Genomic DNA, 15,661 nt, shown 5'->3' on the forward strand with positions numbered 1-15,661 from the left:
TAGTGATAAAGTAAAGCAATTACATGGCGATTGCATTTCATACAATAAAGCGACAACCATATGGCTCCTGCCAGTTGCCGATAACTCTGTTACAAAACATGATCATCTCATATAGTAAAATTTAGCATCATGTCTTGACCATATCACATCACAACATGCCCTGCAAAAACAAGTTCGACGTCCTCTACTTTGTTGTTGCAAGTTTTACATGGCTGCTATGGGCTGAGCAAGAACCGTTCTTACCTACGCATCAAACCACAACGATATTTCGCCAAGTATGTGCTGTTTTAACCTTCACAAGGACCGGTCGTAGCAACACTCGATTCAACTAAAGTTGGAGAAACTGACACCCGTCAGCCACCTGTGTAAGCACGTCGGTAGAACCAATCTCGCGTAAGCATACACGTAATGTCGGTCCGGGCCGCTTCATCCAACAATAACGCCGAATCAAAGTATGGCATGCTGGTAAGCAGTATGACTTGTATCGCCCACAACTCACCTGTGTTCTACTCGTGCATATAACATCTATGCATAAACCTGGCTCGGATGCCACTATTGGGGAACGCAGTAATTTCAAAAAATTCCTACGCACACACAAGATCATGGTGATGCATAGCAACGAGAGGGGAGAGTGTCGTCCACGTACCCTCGTAGACCGTAACAGAAGTGTTATAACAACGCGGTTGATGTAGTCGTACGTCTTCACGATCGACCGATCCTACTACCGAACGTACGGCACCTCCGCGATCTGCACACGTTCAGCTTGGTGACGTCCCACGAACTCACGATCCAGTAGAGCTTCGAGGGAGAGTTCCGTCAAAACGACGGCGTGATGACGGTGTTGATGAAGCTACCGACGCAGGGCTTCGCCTAAGCACCGCTACGATATGACCAAGGTGGATTATGGTGGAGGGGGGCACCGCACACTGCTAAAGGATCAATGATCAACTTCTGTGTCTATGGGGTGCCCCTCCCCCATATATAAAGGAGTGGAGGAGGCCGGCCTCCTAGGCGCGCCCCAAGGGGAGTCCTACTCCCACCGTGAGTAGGATTCCCCCTTCCAAGAGTAGGAGTAGGAGGGAAGGAAGGAGGAGAGAGGGGAAAGGAAAAAGGGGGGCGCCGCCCCCCTTCCTTGTCCAATTCAGACTAGAGGGGGAGGGGGCGCGCGGCCTGCCCTGGCCGCCCCTTCCTCTCTCCACCAAGGCACATGAGGCCCATTACACTCCCCGTGGGGTTCCGGTAACCCCCCGGTACTCCGGTATACGTCCGAGCTCATCCGGAACCTTTCCAAAGTCCAAACATAGTCATCCAATATATCGATCTTTATGTCTCGACCATTTCGAGACTCCTCGTCATGTCCGTGATCATATCCGGGACTCCGAACTACCTTCGGTACATCAAAACACATAAACTCATATTACTGATCGTCACCAACCGTTAAGCGTGCGGACCCTACGCGTTCGAGAACTATGTACACATGACCGAGACACGTCTCCGGTCAATAACCAATTGCGGAACCTGGATGCTCATATTGGTTCCTACATATTCTACGATGATCTTTATTGGTCAAACCGCATAACAATATACGTTGTTCCCTTTGTCATCGGTATGTTACTTGCCCGAGATTCGATCGTCGGTATCTCAATATCTAGTTCAATCTCGTTACCGGCAAGTCTCTTTACTCATTCCGTAATACATCATCCCACAACTAACTCATTAGTTGCATTGCTTGCAAGGCTTATAGTGATGTGCATTACCGAGAGGGCCCAGAGATACCTCTCCGACAATCGGAGTGACAAAGCCTAATCTTGATCTATGCCAACTCAACAAGTACCATCGGAGACACCTGTAGAGCACCTTTATAATCACCCAGTTACGTTGTGACGTTTGATAGCACACAAAGTGTTCCTCCGGTATTCGGGAGTTGCATAATCTCATAGTCATAGGAACATGTATAAGTCATGAAGAAAGCAATAGCAATATACTAAACGATCAAATGCTAAGCTAACGAAGTGGGTCAAGTCAATCACATCATTCTCTAATGATGTGATCCCGTTAATCAAATGACAACTCATGTCTATGGCTAGGAAACTTAACCATCTTTGATTCAACGAGCTAGTCAAGTAGAGGCATACTAGTGACGCTCTGTTTGTCTATGTATTCACACATGTACTAAGTTTTCGGTTAATACAATTCTAGCATGAATAATAAACATTTATCATGATATGAGGAAATATAAATAACAACTTTATTATTGCCTCTAGGGCATATTTCCTTCAGGAGGAGACCTGGGCAGCGTGCGTCCAAATAGCCTAGATAGCATGGGCATACTTTTCAATTTAGCGACTAACTTTGTACTAAAACATCGTTATTTATATCATATCACTAAAATTGATTTGATATCAAAAGTTTAATTAAGATGGTTTGAATTTTCCCATCTCGTAACATATACATGTTCTTACTAGTTTGTTGAATCATGGAGTTCAATCTCATGGCATGATAGAAAAAAGTTGTTGAAGGGGAGCCTTGGCGCAGCGGTAAAGCTGTTGCCTTGTGACCACGAGGTCACGGATTGAGTCCTGGAAACAGCCTCTTACAAAAATGTAGAGAAATGCTGCGTACAATAGACCCAAAATGGTTGACCCTGCACAAGCGGGAACTACATGCACCGGGCTGCCCTTTAATGAGTTCTACAATTCAATTTTCATTGTCATCCACGCATAAAAAGAGCCAGATTTCATATTATCTGTGAGGCTATCCCAAAACTCTCCTTCCCCCCTAAAATCATAGCATCCGCTACCGAATTTCACGACCTCCATTCCCATCACAATCCCCGTACTCCCATCCTACCATCAGGCGGCAGTAACAGCCCCGCAATCACCTGAAGCACAACCGACCGCAGCCTCCCCTTAGGCTGTTCCAACTACCCATCACCTCCACTCCCAGCGCAATCCCCATACTCCCATCCTAACACTAGGCGGCAGTAAAAGCCCAGCCATCACCTGAAGCACAACCAACCGCAGCCTCCCCTCATGCTGTTCCAACTACCCAAAAAACTGAGATAATTTTCAACACTAACCCTCACCTTGGACTGATGATGAACCTACACACAACCCAAGCTGTCGTCTCATGTAGCCCTCGGCTCTACGGCGCATGAGGATGAGAATGTAGCCCATATAAAGTTTCCAAGGTCTACTTTCCTCACATTGTTCGCATTTTGAAGGCTAAAGTGATTCCATACGTGTAGGCTATTGATGGCTACGGATTAGTGCATTCATTTTTTAGGGTATGAAATATTGCATTCAGGAAGGAAAAAAAGTAATGAATTGCTTTATTTCTGATTATATTTCACGTACTAAATTGAAATAGCATATATGTTTATTCGAGCCATATGTCTCGCAATATCGAGTGAGCGAGCTCTGGTTCAAACTCTGCTCATATTTCAACCGAACTGGAAAAGTTGCTCGTGCTTAGTTTTATTTCTTGAGTGATCCCGAGTCGAAATGAAATACAAGTCAAGGTCGAGCGATTGACGTGTCTCGCGGTTTCTTCTTTTCACCCAACAAGATCATGCATCCATTTCATGAGGAGAGCATTTTTTTCTGAGTCCTAATCGAGTCTTTTCCTTTCCTTCCAAGCTAAGCACACATTGACAAGCAATTTCTAAGTAGAGGACCGATCACCAAAGCCCTCGGGTTAAGAATCACGAAACCAGCCGGACATCCATGCACAACTTTAACAGAAAATATCTTGACGATTCTTTTCTTCGACCAGAATCTTCCGATAGTTTAACATGTACTGCTGCAAAAACGATCCGGCGGTCTCCTCCTCCATTCCCACGAAAATCCTGCCAATGTTAGACTTGTGCACCATCTTTTCATTTCTTCCAGGAAAGAAAGCACTTGTGTCGCACCGCCGTTGTCATCACAAGTTTGACACGATCGACGCCATGAGAAAAGATTGCTGAAGCTCCCACCCATGCATGCATCCATCACGCCATTGGTTCTGCGTTTGGACGGACGAGAAGAACCAGAAGAAGCTGCGGAGCAGACAATTAATTAATCTTGGCGTGTGCGATTTAACTAAGTGAGACGCACACGGGAATTCGGTATCGGCGTGCTGCAAATTCTCCGTGTGCGCGTACTTTACAATCTGGCATGAAACACAAGGAAACTGCCAAGAGCAAAAGCAAGCTGTTTTGGTTCCCTTTGGGAATTCCGGCCAACCCATCATCGGCTACTACCGGCCGCTTAACTAAAAGAGATACTGGAAAGTTGAGATCGTAGAGAGCCAATCTACACCTTGGGGCATGTGTCTTTTCTGGCCTAAGTGGAATACTTTCTCCATTTCATTCTCCATTCCTAGCTTTTCTTGCATCTTTAGCTTGCTTTCCACTCCCAACATTCCCATAGTGCTAATTCCACATGCCAAATTGTTTTCTGTAGATCTTCCTTTCGTGCGTATGCTTGTTTTTTCCAAGCTTGCTTTCATATGCTTTGGGAGAGCCAGAAAAAAGTTTGATCGTGACATGAGCAAAGTTGTACGCATGCACTTGCATGCCGAGTTCCTGACTATAAATACAGCCTTGGAGCCTCAGGAGAAGGCTCATGAATCTGAAACATCTTGCCTCATCTCAGTGTTCTGCTCATGCCAAGCTTGGGCTACCACAGAACCCTACTTGTTGTCCTTGATATGCAGTTTGGCCACCTCTAAGCATCGAAGATGAAGATTGGCAAGGGCACGGAGCTCCTGAAGAAGGCGGCTTCGACGTGCAAGAACAAGACCAGCGTGCTGGCAGCCAAGCTCCTCGTCCTCGTGTCCCTCCGCCGCCGGATGGCCACCGTCGGCGCCTTCTCCCACAGGATCCATGCGCTTGTGGCTGCCGCTGACCGGGAGAATGGTGCCAGGGTGGACTGCAACAAGGCTCTCATGGTGCGCAAGGTCCGGAAGATGCCAGCGCTCCATGGTGGTGAGATTGTTGTTAATATCTCTCATCAACTGGCACTGTTCGATCAAGGGAATGATGGTGATGGTGGCTGCACTGATTGGACACTACACCCCATCTTCAACGACGATGACAACAACTGTTGTTACACCGACGAGTGCGAGGTTGACGACAATGAGGAAGATGGCGATGAAGGCATTGACGACCAACCATCGGTCATGGATGTAATCCGGAACCACAGAGAAGCTGAAGGTTTGGAGTTCAGCATTGACGGTGAGATTGATCAGGCTGCAGATATGTTCATCACCAGGTTTCGGAAGCGGATGAATCAGAGCTTCTAGTGATCTTGTGAGCTCATATCTATCTGTTTGTATGGCAAAGTTTGAAGCGTACGTATATCGACTTATCGGCTGCAAATATAGGTACCGTAGATGGTGGGTGTGAGCTAGACTTGTATACCGTATTTGTTAGGGAGAAAACGAGATGGACACATGTTGTCTGCCCGGGATTTTTTTTTGAGAAGAGGACTATATTAATATCGCAAAGGTACCAATTACACCCAGCTCTGCATCAATAAGAAGTCACAAAGACATCCAGAATACATACAACCTGAAAAGAAAAAAAAAGAAAAAAAAATGGCCTCGCCCTAGTAATCAACTTCACTCAGTAGCAACACACAAACTACCACCAAAGTCATCACCCAAAAACATAAAAGGTCTCCAAAAATGATGCCTTCAAAAAAAAAACAGTGCACAAGCGCCATCGTCGCCCGATCCAAGATCATAGGTTGTCCGGAGAATAGGAATTACTATTATTATTTTTCTGGCAGCCACCAATGAGTTTTCTTTCGGACAAATAGCAACGTGCTAGTGAAACAATACAAATCTGAGCAGATGTTTTAACAAAACTATCAAAGTTATCCGTGAATTTTTTCAGCTTCTTATATGTTTTTTATATGGAGTTATTTTTGATTTCAACATGGTTTCCAAATACTATAATAAGTTGGGCCATCATTTAATATCAATACGCTTGTATAAAATTACACATGTTACTAATAATGAGAACATCCATGAAAAATAAAATAATCTTACTATCCATTTACATGAGTAATCTATATATATCTTCCGCACATTAGCCCCCATAATTTTCTTAATATATACTCCCTCCGTTCCATAATACTTGTCACGCTTTGACGTTTCATTCTCAATACATAATTAGACAGCAATGATAGATTTTTTCCTGATTTTTCCAGAGAAAATTCAAACCAAGAATTATATTATATAAATATTGGTGGCTGAATCATAACATATGTTCCTAAGAGCATCTCCAGCCACGCCCCCAACGCCCCCCCCCCCCCCCCCACGATTTTTCCGCGCCGACGCCCAAAAATCGGCCCAGTTGCGCGCCCAGAAGTCTGTTTTTCGCCAGTTTGGGCCGAAACTGGCGCCGGCGGACCCAGGTCGAACCCGCGCGCTGGGGGGTGCCCGGGGCGAGCGATTTTGGCGCGAACGAACTGCGGGCCCGCTGATTCAGCGACACTCGCCTCGTCGTCCTCACAACGCCTCGGTATCCCGCGGGGAATCAATGCCAAGACTGCCGCCGGTCAGCCTTCCATTGATTCCTCACGGGCGGCGCTTCCTCACGGGCGGCGTGGCGACGTCCCCCCTCCCGCCAGGTGTACACACGGCGCCCGGCTATAAAAGCAATGCCTCTCCCTCGCCTCTGGCCACACCCGCCCACAGCCGCCGTCGAGCTCTGCCTCTCTCCCCGTGCGCAGCTGCCGCCGACGCTCTTCCCCTCTCTCCCCAAGACCAACCGCTACTATGGGCGAGCGATTCCCCGGCGATGGGGCGGCGGCCAACGGCTTCGGCCGCCGCTCGCTTCACGAGTGGGAGGCGTACTTGCTCTTCGACGCCAACATCCCGGCGCCTCCCGACACACGCGCCGGGCCGGGGGGGCGGGGGGGGGGGGGGGTGGAGGCTCGGCGCCGGTGGCATCCCCATACCCCCGGTGCCCGACGTCGACGTGCGCCCCGACTACTTCGCCGACGAGGTCGACCGCGTGCGGGCGTCGCTGACGGACGAGCAGCGGGCCCTCCCGCAGTACGTCGCCGGCAACCACGAGGCGTAGGCGGCGTACTTCCAGCACCGGCAGGCGCAGCGGCTTGCCTCCACCAACGGGGCGCCGGTGGTGCGGGGTACCAAGAACAGCGAGGGGCGCCCCCGGCCACTCGCTTCACGCCGTCATCCAGCACCTCGAGGGCGGCAACGGCCCGCCCTTGACGTACGCTGCCGCCCCGGCCCGGAGCGGCGGCCAGTGGATGCCGAGTAGGACGGCGTCCTCTTCTTCCTCATCCTGCCGCTCCTCCTCCTCCGGGTCGCCGGCGCTGCTCAGTGCCAAGGCCGAGCCCGCCGAGACGCCGCTCTGTCGGTGAACACGCAGCGCCGGCATCGTCATCAACGATGGCGGGCGCGCCTCCTCCTCGGCTCCTCCGCGCTTCCTCAGGCCGAAGACGGAGCCGGGGCTTGCCGCCGTCAAGGCGGAGCTAGGGCTCGCCCCAGTGAAGATGGAGCCGGGCCTCTCCGACGAGGCAGCCTTGAAGTGGGCGCGCGAGGATTGGGAGCGAATGGAGCTAGAGCGCCAGTGTCGCGCCCTAGAGCAGTTCGCCGCTCGACGTTGTGGCCGCGACGAGGGAGGCGTCGTCGTTCTCAACGACGACAGCGACGACGACACGCCGCCACCGGACCGCCAGGGCGACCCCGGGCAGGGGTCCAGCAGGGGCGGCCGCGTCAAGGAGGTGAAGGACGACGACGAGGACAACGGTGATGGCGGCGACTTTGCCGCGCTCAACACGTTCTTCCTGTACTCTAGGACTTTATTTTTTTAAGTTTGCTATGTAAATACTGTTTAAGTCACCAAAGTTTATGCCCGTTTGTTGAATTATAGCCGAACGTCTTTAAAAAAATTAAAAAAAACTTCTGGGGCGACCCTGGGGCCGGCGGCTGGGAACCCGATCGACCCCAAGCCGATTTTTTCGCCGGGTCGCCCCCAGGCGGCAATTTTTCGAGCCCCCTGAGGGGCCAACGGCTGGAGATGCTCTAAGCTCAGAAATCTATTTGAATCTGCATCGTCCCTTGGGTGATATGAGTCCATCAGTAGGATCCCGTATAATCCATCTATACAACAATTTTTTCTTCCAGTGGACATTTGTGAGATCCAAAAAATTCGCTCCTCTCATCGTCTTGGCGAGGATTTCATAGCTCGGCTCCAGAAAAAACGGGAGTTTTTAGTGTGAGAAGTGCTTATCGTTTGGCTTCGGATGATCTACACAATGGGCAAATGACTACGTCGAGTCGCTGCCTTGATGGCCGTCGTGAGGGCTGGAAGGCCCTATGGTCAAGTCGGGCACCGCCAAAAGTTTTGAGCTTTAGTTGGCGACTTGCAAATAATTCCCTACCTACATGGTGCAACAAAAAGAAACGAAGGCTGGAGACTAACTCGGTTTGCCCTATCTGTGGCGCCCCTGGGGAGGATTCCTACCAAGCATTCTGTACGTGCACAAATGCAAGATACCTATCGCGTGCTATGGCTGTTGAATGGACACTGCCTGATGTACCTTCAATCAAGTCAACATGACCAGATTGGTTCATCCAGCTGATCTACGAAATAGACGAGCCAGCTCGAGTTAGAAATGAGCTCGTGCACTCGAAGCCCGCTCCTCCCGTGGATCTCTCTGTAAGATTTTTATCAAGCTATCTATCTTCCCTACAAGGAAAGGAAAAGCTCCCACTCAGTTTTGCTTCCCACTTCTAGCACGTACATGCAGTAATAAGTTTGCTGCTCCTGTTCCTTGGATCCCTCCAGCAGAAGGGCGTGTTAAACTCAATACTGATGGATCCATATTGGATGGAACAGGGAATAGGTGGAACGGGTATGCTGCTCCATGACCACTTCGGCGCCATTGTGTTCAGTTCGTGCATGCACTACTAAGGAAAACCTTATACACAGAATCTTAGCAGCAGCGCATTACAAAAACAGGCGCTACTGCTAATTTTCAGTAGCGCGTGGTCAAGACAGGCGCTACTGCTACCTAGTTAGCAGTAGCGCGGTCTAGTGGAACCGCGCTGCTAGTAAAATCGACCGACAGTACCCACCAACCTAAGTTTAGCAGCAGCGTGCTGACGCGACCCGCGCTACTGCTAATGTAATAGTAGTAGCGCGTTTTTTTCTCTGGTCGCTGCTGCTATCTTTGGAACTGGCCACATGGCGGGCCCCGCTTATCAGTAGCGCGTGTGCAGAAAGCTCGCTACTGCTACGCTCTTAGCAGTAGCGCGCTTTGCAGCCCGCGCTACTGCTAAGACGCAGCATAATTCCACATTTTTCCCTCCCCCTCCTCCCCTCTCCCACATCTTCTCTCTTCCTCACTTTCCCCTACCTCCCACCTCCTCTCTCCCTAACTTTGCTTCTTCCTCAATACTTTTTCCTCCATTACTCCCCCTCTTCTACCTACCATTCTCTCTCTTTATTACTCCTAGCTAACTCCACCACCACCATTAATGCATCTCCTTTCTCTTTTTCCTTCCCCCTCCACTAGTTGAAGTTGTCTCCTCCCAAATTAGCTAGCTAGGTAGATGTAGCATTTAGTGAAGTGACCTATGTGCCACTAACTAGATCTAGCTCTGTCAAGAAGAGCTTTATCCACTTTTGATCTTCCTACATCATCATCTCCACCGTGTGCTCGATCTCGAGACTATAGGTGATTAAACATTCATGCTTTTGCAATAATGGAAATATGTGTATGTGTGTGCGATATGATGAAAATTGTGTGTGTGGCATGAGTTGACGCCGAATTTTGCTTTTGAGTTGCCTATGTTTTGCCGAAATGTCGATTTATTTCCGTTTCGGCGAATTCCGGGCAAACTCTAGATCTATATGTCCTATTTTTAGGGAAGGTCATACCGAATTTTTGTATGACTTTGATGCATGCACGCATTTTTACAGTCAATTTTTTTATTATTACCGTGCAGACGTTCATGATGGTCAGTGGAACGATGGTGGACAGGTGGTTGCGGTCGGCGGTGTAGGACATGAAAGAAAATAACCGGACAGAGGCTTTATGTCCGTGTCGAAAATGCAAAGGAATAGTTTGGCTCGACCCCTATGACGATGGTCATGTCGAAGCGCACCTGCTCATGACTGGCTTCATGGATGGCTATACTCAGTGGATAATTGAATATGAGGATGATGATGTTGAGGACGCCGAGGGAGCAGGCAATGATGACACGGGGCAAGACGAAGAGATGATCGATAATGGCGGCGGGAAAGAGGCCGGACATGGCGGCGGAGAAGGGTCCGGACATGGCGGAGGAGAAGGGGCCGGACATGGCGGCGGAGAGAACGTGGACTCCACGCCGCAGAGTTCGTCGGTACTAAGTTCAATCGTGCGGGACCCTCATGTTCAAGCACTGCTTCGCAAGGAGACGAGTACTGAGAGAGTTGCTTCTAGAGAGGAGGCTAAGCTGCATCAACTTGTGGTAGACTCGAACACTCCATTGTATGATGGTTGCAATCCTGAGGTGACCCGCTTGAGTTTCACGCTCCAACTCTTGAAGACGAAGGCTAAAAACAAATGGACAGACACTAGCCTCGATGAGCATCTCAAGTACCTAAAGGATGATCTTCCCACGGGGAATCTATGTCCTACTAGTGTGGATGACGCCAAGAAGATCGTGTGCCCTCTTGATCTACCGCACGTTAGATACCATGCATGCATTAATGATTGCATAATTTATCGGAAGGAGCACGCGGAAAAACAAACTGTCCGGTGTGCAATGCTTCTCGATACAAGAAGGCCGGGAAGAAATGTTCCCAGAAAGTTGTATGGTACTTACCGATCACTCCTCGTCTCCAGTGGTATTTCGTAGATCCCAAGGAAGCAAAGCTCATGCGCTGGCACGCGGAGAGGAAGAAGCCCGACGATGGAGATGATCCGAAGCTGAGACACGTCAAGGATGGAAGCTAGTGGAGAGCGTTGAACGGCTTCTATCGGTATTTCGAATGTGATGCAAGGAACATCGTGCTCGGCACGTGTACCGATGGCATGAATCCATTTGGCAACCAGAACACCAACCATAGCACATGACTCGTGTTTGTATGGATGTACAACCTCCCCCCTGGTTGTGCATGAAGTCGAAGTACATTCACATGAGCATGCTGATTCAAGGGCCGAAACAACCAGGAAATAATATTAATCTGTATCTGGGGCTACTTCAAGAGGAGTTAGACACGTTATGGAAAACACCGGCCAAGACATGGGACGCCAGCAAAGGTGAGTATTTCTACACGAGAGCCGCGCTGATCACGACGGTGCACGACTATCTCGGTTACGGATATGTCGCAGGCCAGGTGTGCCATGGATATTGCGGATGCACGCGGTGCATGGATGATACGACGTCTCAGCAGCTAACGTCAAGGAAAGATGGCGGGTCTGGGAAAATCATGTACATGGGGCATCGAAGATGGCTCGAACTGGACGACCCGTGGAGAAACCGTGGAGATCTATTCAATGGTCACGCTGAGCATCGAGGACCTCCACGTAAGCGGAGCGGCGCCGAAATCTATGAGCTATTGAAAAACTGGGAACAGTGCCCCGCGCCGGGAAAGACGATGAAAAAGGCGCCGGAGCCGCTACTGAAGGTATGGAAGACGAGGTCTGTGTTCTGGGACTTGGAGTACTGGCACAAACTCGATACACCTCATTGCCTTGATCAAATGCATATCTATAAGAATGTTCTTGAGAGTTTGCTTGCGACACTGATGAACATGCCTTATAAGACCAAGGATGGGCCGAAGGCAAGAAAAGACTTGCAAGATTTGAATATTAGGGAAGATCTGCACATGCCGCCCCGTAAAAAGTCAGACGAGACAGAGACGGAGACAGAGGTGCGGGAGAAGAAGGGCAAGAAAGTAAAGGAAGAGGATTATTGCCCCCCTTCTTGCTTCACCTTAAGTCCGGCTGAGATCGATCAATTCTTTAAGTGCCTTACCGGAGTCAGAGTTAGTTCCGGTTACTGTGGCAAGACAAGCAGATATCTAGACACAGACAAGTAAAGGTTCAGCGGGATGAAGTCCCATGACTGTCATGTGATGATGACGCAGATACTATCTGTTGCCCTTAGAGGGATAATGGACAAGCACGTCCGTGACACGCTTATTTGTCTCTGCAACTTTTTCGACGTCATCTCTGGAAAGTCGATCAGTGTGAAGCAACTCCGAAGGCTATAGGAAGAGATCGTTGTGATACTGAATGAGCTTGAGATGTACTTCCCGCCCGCGTTCTTTGACATCATGGTGCATCTGTGTGTCCATATTGTGGACGACATAATAGACCTGGGGCCGTCATTCCTGCACAACATGATGCCGTTTGAGAGGATGAATGGGATCATCGAAGGATTCGTTCGTAACATGTCCCGTCCGGATGGAAGCATCGTCCAGGGCTATCTGACACAAGAGTGCATCTCTTTCTGCGAGAATTTTCTATATGGTGCAGACCAGCCGCCTGATGTTGGTTTGCCCGTTAACAAGCACGATGGGAGGCTCGAAGGAGAAGGTCACTCCAACGGTCGCAGGGAACTGCACGTGGCATACTCAGATCGACGCAATGACTTTGACAGAGCAAACTTGGTAGTGCTACAACACCTAGACGAGGTAGATCCTTTCGTGACACTACACATAGAAATTATCGCAAAGAAGTATCGTGACCGGGGGGTATGCAGGACGGACGCCGAAGTTACTAGAGAGCACAACTCCACGTTCCTGCATTGGTTCAAAGAGCATATAATTGCTAATCCCCCGGAGAAGGGCTCTAAGGACGGATTGCTCATATACGCCTTAGCACATGGCCCCTCGCCCAACCTCGTCACCTATCAGGCATACGATATCAACGGATACACATTCTACATGGAGGCCAATGATATGGACAGTGATGATCAGAACTCAGGGTTGACGACGGAATGCATGACCAGCAGCGACAACGGCGCAAGTGAGAGATTTTACGGAAGGGTCGAGGAGATCTGGGAGCTTGAATACTCTGGACTTCACAACACGACGATGTTCCGTGTCAGATGGGCCAAGAATGTCAAAAGAGAAAACCGGTATTTCACTACCATGACTATACCCGACGCCAAGAGCGCTACCGTGAACGCTATCGCAAAAACGAGCCATGGGTACACGCTAAGCATGTGACACAATGCTTCTTCATAACCGACCCGCGCAATCCCAGCCGTGTTGTCGTGAGGAGAGGCAAAAGGAACATCATTGGAAGGGATGGAGTCGCCAACAAGGAAGACTACGACCACTACGGCAACCCAATGAGGGAATATGACGATGACGATGAAGTATACGTCAAAAGAAGAATCAATACTACATTACCTAAGAAAAATCGTACTCCATGGAAAAGGAAAAGTCACAATGAGGGGCTCAATTATTCTTCAACGAACAAGAAGGGAAAGAAGCCCACTCAAAAACGGAAACGTCAGCGCTGAGGGACCGTATGTTATCGGTCAAATGATGTAATATATATGTTCCTATTTTGTATACACACTTAGCCATTATGCATGGGTCCAATGAAGTAATATATATGTTCCTATTTTGTATACATACTTAACCGTCAAATGATGCAATATATATCGCCTTCCCTTCGTTCACTGCTCTCGGAAAAAAAGAAAAGAAAAGTGAGAGAAAATAAAGGAAAAGAAAATAGAAGGAAACAAACAGGAAAACTGTTATAGGTACTGGTTATAGCAGTACCGCTTTTATGAAAAAAGAGCTACAGCTAGTCAAGGTAGCATTAGCGGTTTCCCCATAAAACCGCTATAGAACCCTGTAATAGCAGTAGCGCTCTCTGCCTAGAACCGCTATAGCTAACTTACCTATAGCGCGTTCGGCTTAAATGCGCTACTGCTATGTCCACTTAACCCCCCAAAATCCCCACTCTCTCTTCATCCCGCCTCTTTTCCCCCAAATCCCACTCTCTCTTCCCACGTCGCGCCGCCGGAGCTTTGCCCTCGCCGCACCCCCTGCGCTCGCCCCCGACCCCGGCGCTCGCCCACGGCCCCGGTCCAGACCCCGACCCCGGCGCTCGCCCATGGCCCCGACCCCGACTCCGACCCCAGCCCCGGCGCTCGCCCACGGCCCCGACCCCGACCCGGCCCCAAGCCCGACCCGACCCCTCCCAACCTCGGCAGTGGTCGGGCCTGCACCCTCTGTAAGCTCCCCACCGCTCCTCCTCTCTCTGCTAGCTAGGGTTCTTTGGTTAATTTACTTAGGTTTTAGTTAGGGCAGTAGGTTAATTAGGTTATCTATTTAGTTATGAATTTAGCTAGGTTTTGTAGTTTAAGTAATTGTTGCTATATAAATTTTATAGTGCTAGTTAGTTAATTAGAATTAGTATAAAGAAAAAACAGAATTAGTTTAAGGAATTGTCCAAATCAACATCCCTTGTTAAAGCAAATTTAGGTAGACTGAATTTTACTTTCAAATATTGTTATGACTTCTTGCATTTTTCTTCAAGTTCTATATTTTCCTTCCTTTTATATGCAAATTTGAGGTGGACATGTGATATGTGGACATGTGATGTTTTGGACATGTCATATTTGGAATTTGGACATGTCATTTGGACATGCTGATTATGTGCAGGGTAAATGATCCGAGTGGCCTATGTTACGCCGGAATGTTGATTCATTTCCGTTCCAGTGAATTTCAGGCGCTCGATATGTCCATTTTTTAGCAAAGGTCATGCCGAATTTTTCCGTGAATTTTGGCATGACTTGTGCTAGATAGTAGGCATATCAAGTGCCGGGAGTTGCTGGGAAACGACATTCCGGCAAACATAGATATTTTTTTATGTCGTTTCTCATTTTTTTTCATAGTTTTAGAATTAAACGAGGAGACTTAATAATAGGAAACATCTCGAACAATGAAGAAACCGAGCCTTCTGACCAAGATGCAGACGAGATGGATTATGAGGGTGAACAAGAGTACGTCGACTTTTTGTCTGCTAAGCAACGTCAAGCTTTGCAGGTCGGCCTCAATGATGGTACTGACGCCGACATCGACACCGATGGCGCTGACACCGATGGCGGCGCCGAGACCGGCGGGGAAGGTACCGGCGCCGATGCCGCTACCGAAAAGAAGAAGCAGAAGAAGTAGAGGATACGTAAACCTAACAAACTAGGCATTGGACGACTGGTGATCACAAAGATGGCACCTGGCAAGTTTGAGCCATTAGAGCCGGAAGAACCTCACAAGTGCTATGGGAACCAAGTAGGATGCATCCTACGGGAATGCGCGAGCATCAACAACGATGACTTAAGGAGTAAAGAACATTTGACGTAGTTGCTCCTGACGAAGTTGCACAAGAGATTCAAGTTCCCTGACCGGGATGATAACATAGAACAACCGTGGGATGATCCGAAGATGAAATAGATTAACAATCACGCCATGGGCATGTTCAGCAATGATTTGGCCTCCTGGAAAGGGAGGGTGAAACGAGCTATTGAGGCTGAGGAATCCCTGTCCAAGATTCTGGAGGAAAATTCGACACTTACGGAAGAGGAGTTCGAAAAGTTCAAGGACACTTGCGCTACCGAGGCAGCCAAGGCTAAGGCTGCGAAATTCAAGAGCGTTCAGCAAAGGAACACGGGGAAGCATCGCCTC

The 15,661-nt window shown here is 49.0% G+C and overlaps 1 pseudogene; it reads left to right on the forward strand.

Moving 5' to 3' along the window:
• The first annotated feature begins 4,406 nt into the window (after positions 1-4,406).
• On the forward strand, positions 4,407-5,483 carry LOC109752065 (uncharacterized; annotated as a pseudogene).
• Positions 5,484-15,661: the final 10,178 nt, after the last annotated feature.

This window comes from Aegilops tauschii, chromosome 5, assembly GCF_002575655.3.
Source record: "Aegilops tauschii subsp. strangulata cultivar AL8/78 chromosome 5, Aet v6.0, whole genome shotgun sequence".
In the NCBI taxonomy this organism is placed as follows: Eukaryota; Viridiplantae; Streptophyta; class Magnoliopsida; order Poales; family Poaceae; genus Aegilops; species Aegilops tauschii.